The 6,762-nt window shown below is 34.7% G+C and overlaps 1 long non-coding RNA gene across 1 annotated transcript; it reads left to right on the top strand.

Moving 5' to 3' along the window:
• Nucleotides 1–3,097: 3,097 nt before the first annotated feature.
• LOC112767168 (uncharacterized) lies at nucleotides 3,098–6,070 on the top strand. Its single transcript, XR_003184758.2, has 4 exons — nucleotides 3,098–3,264; nucleotides 3,364–3,417; nucleotides 3,506–3,643; nucleotides 5,784–6,070. It is a non-coding gene; the product is annotated as an uncharacterized lncRNA (long non-coding RNA).
• Nucleotides 6,071–6,762: the final 692 nt, after the last annotated feature.

Here is a 6,762-nt window from a genome sequence, read left to right as displayed (position 1 = left end):
AAAAATAAAGTTTGGGAGAGAACAAGAAAGAACAATAGGTAAAGGTTAGAAAGAGTAACACTAAAGATTAAAATGCTCCGAATCAAAACAATTAACCTTTAACATCAAAAGAGCATGAAAAATGTTTAGAGGTGATTGTAAATTTAAGAAGATTGGAACAGAAGGCTTATACCATGTTTGTCAGTAGATTGACAAAATTTGCAAACATTTAATGGTTTTAGAAAATTTTTAGCAACGAAGGTCAAGTAGTGGATGTGTTCCTATCAAGAAAAAGTAGGATTAACAACCCTTATAAGTTTGCATTTGTTAGATTTGCATTCAAGAATCATATTCTAAGGACTGTCCAAAATTTGGATGGTTGGAGAGTCAATGGTGTGGCCTTAGATGTTATTGAAGTAAAATATAAAAGAAGAGAGGATAAAAAAAATTCTACTTTAATAGAAAAGAATGGGCAGAAGCTCAGCAAATACAAGGAGTGCAATGGAATAAAAGGGATAAGAATGACTCTTTCCAACCAAGTTGGTGGAGAAGAACATTCAAAAATGTCCTATTGAATCAGAGAATAAGTAAAAATAGCCACCTCTAAAGAAATACTGAAAGTAAAAAAGAGCTAGTGATAATAGGAGAAGTGAAATGTAAGATAGACAAGAGGATAGTGGAGTTTCTTAAAAGGAGTATTGTGAGAGAAGCATCTTTATCGTTCAAAGCAAATGAAATCATTCCATATCTTTTCAAGGATTGACACTCTCTAACCGATGTAAAATGTATGGGATCTTACAAGATGGTCCTTACGTTTGATTCAGTAGAGAATGTGGAGAAAGCATAACGATCGTCATTCTTATTGAACTACTTTTGGGGAGGTAAGGAGGTGGTCTCAACATAAAGTGAATAGATCAAGGAAGGTGTGGATAGAGATCTTTGATTTTCCCCTACATGGATGGAATGAAGAAAACTTTCAGAGAATCACTGCAGTTTGGAAAAAAGATTTTAAAGGTAGATAGAAAAATTGATCTTGGAAGATGGTTTCAACTCAAGTAGAGTTCTGGTTAACTCATCATAGATGAAACTGATTCTCGATATGGTTCTATTAGAGATAAATGAAAAAAGTTTGATATCTTTGTAAAAGAAACACACAGTGAAGAGGATTCTACAACTACAGGCATACACTCAAAGAAAGGAAAAAAGATAATAGAGGAGATAAAAAATCAAGTGCAAGTTTAGGAAAAAGACTATTCCAATACGGTGGGAGTATTTTTGGAAGATCAGTTAGTAGTACATCGTAGGATAGAAGTACATGATAAAAGGAAAAGTTCTTAAATATACAACATTTGAAAAATTCGAGATACATAAAAGATTCAAGCTCAACAAAATACTTGAATGATAAATGATTTTAATTTCAAGAAATTCAATTGGAGTTTTAACATGGAACTTTCAAGGATACAACAATGATAAATGATTTTAATTTCATCGAGACTCGTGACAAGATAGAAAACGAATCGGTCTTGGGTCCTTTAATTCTACCGAGTTTTGGAGACATTATTAGAAAAAAGCTTATCTTAACCAAATTTTAGAAACAAGAGACCAACACAAGTGAAGATGAGAAATGTGTAAAAGTGTGACATAAAGGAGAAAATCTTTTAGCAAGATCAAAAGATAAAAAAATTTAAACATATAATAAAAAAGAGGGATGGTAAAAAAAAAGGGGGTCAAATTAGAAGTGGAATCACAAGAGAAAAAAGGATACAAAAGGATAAAAAAGAGCAAAATGAAAATTTAGAGAAGAAATTAGTAAGAAGAAAAGTGAGGCGGACTTTGAGGGAGAGGTTCCAAGTACAAGTGAAGATGATGAGTTCGAAAGTGGATCGCAACTTAATCTGTCTTGTAGTAATGATGAGGTTTTGGTAAATTATATTAGACAAAACTTGAGTGGAGGGGGAATGAGATCAAGGATCTGAGTATAACCACAAGGACCAGAAGAAGAAAAAGAGTGACACAACGATGGGAATAAGAAGAAAGAAGTTAACAGGAGAGAAATATGGTATAAGTCTTGTATTGTCTTTCATATGGAGTTGTGTTGGCGTCTTGCTCGATGTGTAGCCATATTTTGTCTTCCTTCAATGAATTGTAAATATGTTAGGTATTGGTTGTGATTGATTAATTATGAATTTTTATTTTTCTGTTGTTTGTGGTATGGTGTTGGAGTGTTTCTTTGTTTTAGTTTCTGTTTTAATTATTTTAAGTATGAGTTATTGTGATATTTTGATATGTAGTCTTGTAAGCATTGAGTGTTGACTTAATCTTCCATTTGGAGTCGAGAATTTACAAATGTTCGAAAAAAAAATGTTGAGAGAAAGAAATAAAAGCAAAATCTGAAGAAAAAAAAATAGAGGAAGAAGAAGACATACTAGGAAAAAGAAAAAAAGATGAGAAAGATGAGAAAAAGAAAAAAGAGGAAGAGAAAAATCTTAGTGATAAAGAAGAATAAAAAATACAGTAGTAAAAGAAGAAAATATTATATCTAGATAATATAAATTTATGTGTTTTGTAATTAAAATTTTATGTATTAATTTATCTTTCCACTAATTTTAAAATTACATGAACCAAATTCTGGTGAAGAGTAAGAATATTTAATTTGTTACGCTCAAATTTGAGGAAGAAGTATAAAAAAAATGCAATAGTAGTAAAAGAAAAAAATTATATTCTTTTGACAAAAAATTGTGTGTTTTGTAATTAAAAATTTTATGTGCTAATTTGTATCTATACTAATATTAAAATAGGACAATTATATGTTTTAAGATGTTTACTTAATTCCACAGGATTAGAGATGGCAATTGTAAACCCCGCTAAAATCGGTATATAATTAGTCAATAAATCGAATTTTCAATAGGAAAATTAAATATGCAAAACTAATATCAAAATAGGATAGAGCTCGGCAAAACGAGAATTTTGATATCACTTTCGAAAAAATTTGGCCCAAAATTGAGCCGAATGGGCCGAGCCGGTTAAACCGGGCCCAAACCAGGCCCGCGGGCCCAAACCAGGCCCGCGGGCCCAACCAGCCCAGTATATAAATGAGTTAAAGCTCATTTTCTGCCTTAGAATACAACAGAAGCAGCGTAAATGCATGGAGAAGAAGAGAATGAATTCCAAAACCTAGCTTGATCTTCTTTCTTTGATAACTTTTGATCCGGAGCTCCGATTGACGAGCCGTTTGCGGCCACGCGTCGGGCCCGTTGAGTTCTTCAATTCTATTCAAATAAAACAGTAAGTGAATCGCTTTTTCCTAGCTCCATTTCTGCTGGTATATGAATTTCGGGTTTAAGGTTTGAGAAACTCAATTCCTTGATGATTTTCATGTTTTAGGGGTCCATTAGACTTGATTTCTTGTGGGTATTGCCCAAGGATCAGTGGGAAAAGGTAAGAGATCTTAAACCCTAATGAAATTTCTGAATTTAGGAATTTGGGTATTGAGTTGTTATGTTTGAATGTGTTAATTGTGGTTTAGGTAGTGTGTATGTGAATGTTGATGCTTGTTGGAGGCTTGTTGGTGATCAAGCTTGGTTTGGGGCTGTTTGATTGAGTTTGGAGGGGCTGTAATTTTGAGTTGTGAGGCTGCCTTGGGTGAATTAAGTGATCGGCCAAGGTATGGTTTAAGTTTCGCACGTTTAATATTTACGGTGTTGTGAAAACTTAGGTTAGAGGAACCATAGAATAAGTTGGACTGTTTGTTGTATTTAATGATTAGCCTTGTAATGTTGTTAGAATAGATTTGTTAGTGAATTTATATATTAGAATTATGAGGTGTGAAAGTTATTAATGGTGTGCTCTTATATTTATTTATGATGGATTAGAATTGGTGTTTGTTAATAAGGATGTAGAGTTGTGTTGTGGTGGTATTGTATATGCTGTAACTAATTATGTAATGATCGGAATTGCATGAGACCAAGTTTGGGCTAAACTTGGGAATATAAGGAACTAAACTGAAAATTTTGGGACCTTTTTGTTAAATATACAATTTATGGCAAATTTTTAAAGTTAGGTTGTTAAATCTGTCCAGCAGCAGAAAAGATCAAACAGGGCAGCAACTTGTTTGTCTTGCTGCGACTTCTACGAGTTGAGTTTTGGAGCGAAACCAATTTTGTTATAAAATTTGATTAACTTGATTTATTTCTCTAAAATTTCAGAATTTTAAGAGTTGAGGATTGGGAGCTGTGAATTTTTGAATATTGGTGGGCAAAACTGAAAAGAAACAGATTTCAGCAAGCTATGCATCAACTTCCAATGCTTGTAACTCTTAGAATTAAATAGAAATTGGATTGCAACCAAGACACACTTGTTTCTGGATGAGCTAGGGGTTCTCAAATCAAAATTTAGCTTAATTGGAGTTTTGTAATAAAAGTTATTCCAATTGAAAGGTACTAAGCTTGTTGGTTTTTAAAACAGATTTTGTCTCATTTTTACTTAACTTCCAGGTAATGTAACTTTTTCATTAAAACTGGTATTGACTCAGAACCAATTGAGAAAGAAACCTGGATGAGTAAAGTTTAACTAAATTAATTTTCAAAGTCATTGGATTTAACTTGGATTTTATATTGAATTTTGAATATCACATGCTGCTGCTGTTTTTCTGGTTTTATGCACTGCAGAGCAGTCACGGTTTTTCCTTTATTCTTGAGGCTAGAAAAATCAGAAAATTATGATATTTCGTTTGTTAGAAAGCTTATTTCAATATGAACGCCTGGACATAAATTTTGTGCAATTCCGAGTTCATTTTCTATATTAGAAACAGAAAAGAAAATAGAGTGTCGAGGATGTCTTAGTGATAGTCATGAGTTCGAGAAGTTAAATTTCAATCCTCGTGTGATGTGATTGATTTAATGTTAGAGTTTGGTTGATTTTAAGAGTATTCGATATTAAGAAGGATGAGAAGAGTTTGATAAAAAGTTTGGTCAGGACCCGGAAAGGGTAATCAAGATGAATTATAAGGGAATGACGATGAAAAATGTGAAAGGGAGGTTGTTAATAAAAGGAGTTAATATGCCATGGCTTGATGAATGATTAAATAATGATTATGACTATGAAATGACTTATGAATAATGCTATCTGAGATACGAGTTCCCTGGGTAAGAGGCGTGGCTCGCCATCACGTGTTCCAGGTTGAATCTCGATACTCTGTTGACCCTACGTCGTAAGGGTGACCGGGCACGTATAAATTCCCGGGTATGGATAGCCCCCATTGAGTGATTTTATGAAATATGAATGTGAACTCTATGCATAGACTCTTGGGGATGCGCGACGGGGGACAGTCTAAGGTTTTCGGACTTGTCGGGTTGGCTGGATAACCGACAGATGGGCCCCATCAGCCATAGGACAGGCATGCATCATATGCATTTGTTTGTATTGATTGCTATGCATTTTCTGGGTATGCTTAATTGATATATATTACCCGCTATTTGTTATACTTGCTATTTGTACTATTTGATCATTACTTGTGCGTGAACTTGTTTGGTTGCTTGTTTCTGTTGCATTCTGAATGATGAAAGGATGGAGGAAACGGAGGAAATGGTTTGGTGTTAGGTTAAGCTTGAACTTGAGTAAGTTAGGCAGATTTAGAATACCTACCCCTGTTTATGGCTTCTGTTTAGTACTTAAGTTGGATAATTGAATAACGGAGTTCTAGGATTGCCTATGGCATTCTCAAGACCGTATTTCTTATGCGCGTGGCACTTTTACCATGCTGAGAACCTCCGGTTCTCATTTCATATTGTATTGTTGTTTTTCAGATGCAGGTCGAGAGGCTCCTCGCTAGACGTCTGGATCTTGGGAAGCGAAGTAGTCCTTGGGTGTATTTTGGTTTTTTGGTTTATATATGTATATATTTGTTTAGCTTACTCTCCAAGTAACTTGTGTATGCTGCTCCTCTTAGAGGTTGAGGGAGAGATAGGAGTTTATTTTGGTATTTTGGTATATTTTTGGGGATACCTATGTATGTTCATATGTATATATATATATATATATCCTCTGGCCAGCCTTAGCTTCGCAGGCTAAGTCAGGGGCTAGTTATGCTGTTTCCTTGGCTTTCCTTTATTCTTTTGCTTAACTTTATCATGTTCCTATTAGGTTTCTTAGCACGCAAGTAATCCTTTCCTGAGCGTTGCGCTTTTTGTTTTGTGATTTTTGTTTTACCCATTTTTCAAGGCTCCTAGTTAAGTATCTTTTCTCTATTATTATATATATATTACTATTTTTAGAGGTCGTAATACCTTACTATCTCAGTCTTATGACTTAAGCATAAGATTAAGTATAGTAGGGTGTTACATTATGGTATCAGAGCAGTTCGTTCCTATAGAGCCTGAGGGACGGACTGATTATGCCTCTGGGCATACTCTAGGTGTCTATACATGCTATTTAGGGTATCTAACTGATATATGAGGCATGAATGTTCATGAGCATGCATTTGGGACTTTGAAATGCTAAACTAGAGATATTGAGACTGATCACCTTGATATCACTTGTTTGGTGTGAACAGGAACCAAATGGCATCTCGTGTGCGCAGTCATGAGCGTAATCGGGATCAAGGACGGAGAGCTAATGAGGTAACCATACCAATAGATAGTTTGACCGATATCGTGACCGCAATGACGAGTGTTGCTGCTGCCATTGGTACTGTTGCGGCCGCGACCATCCGAGTAATGGGTGGAATGGAACCACAAGCTGGAACTGGCAACAATGATGATAATGAATATGAAGGTGGACATAATG

Source organism: Arachis hypogaea, chromosome 17, assembly GCF_003086295.3.
Source record: "Arachis hypogaea cultivar Tifrunner chromosome 17, arahy.Tifrunner.gnm2.J5K5, whole genome shotgun sequence".
NCBI classification, from domain to species: Eukaryota; Viridiplantae; Streptophyta; class Magnoliopsida; order Fabales; family Fabaceae; genus Arachis; species Arachis hypogaea.
Note: the sequence above shows the minus strand (reverse complement) of the source record. Positions and strands in the feature narration are given on the sequence as shown.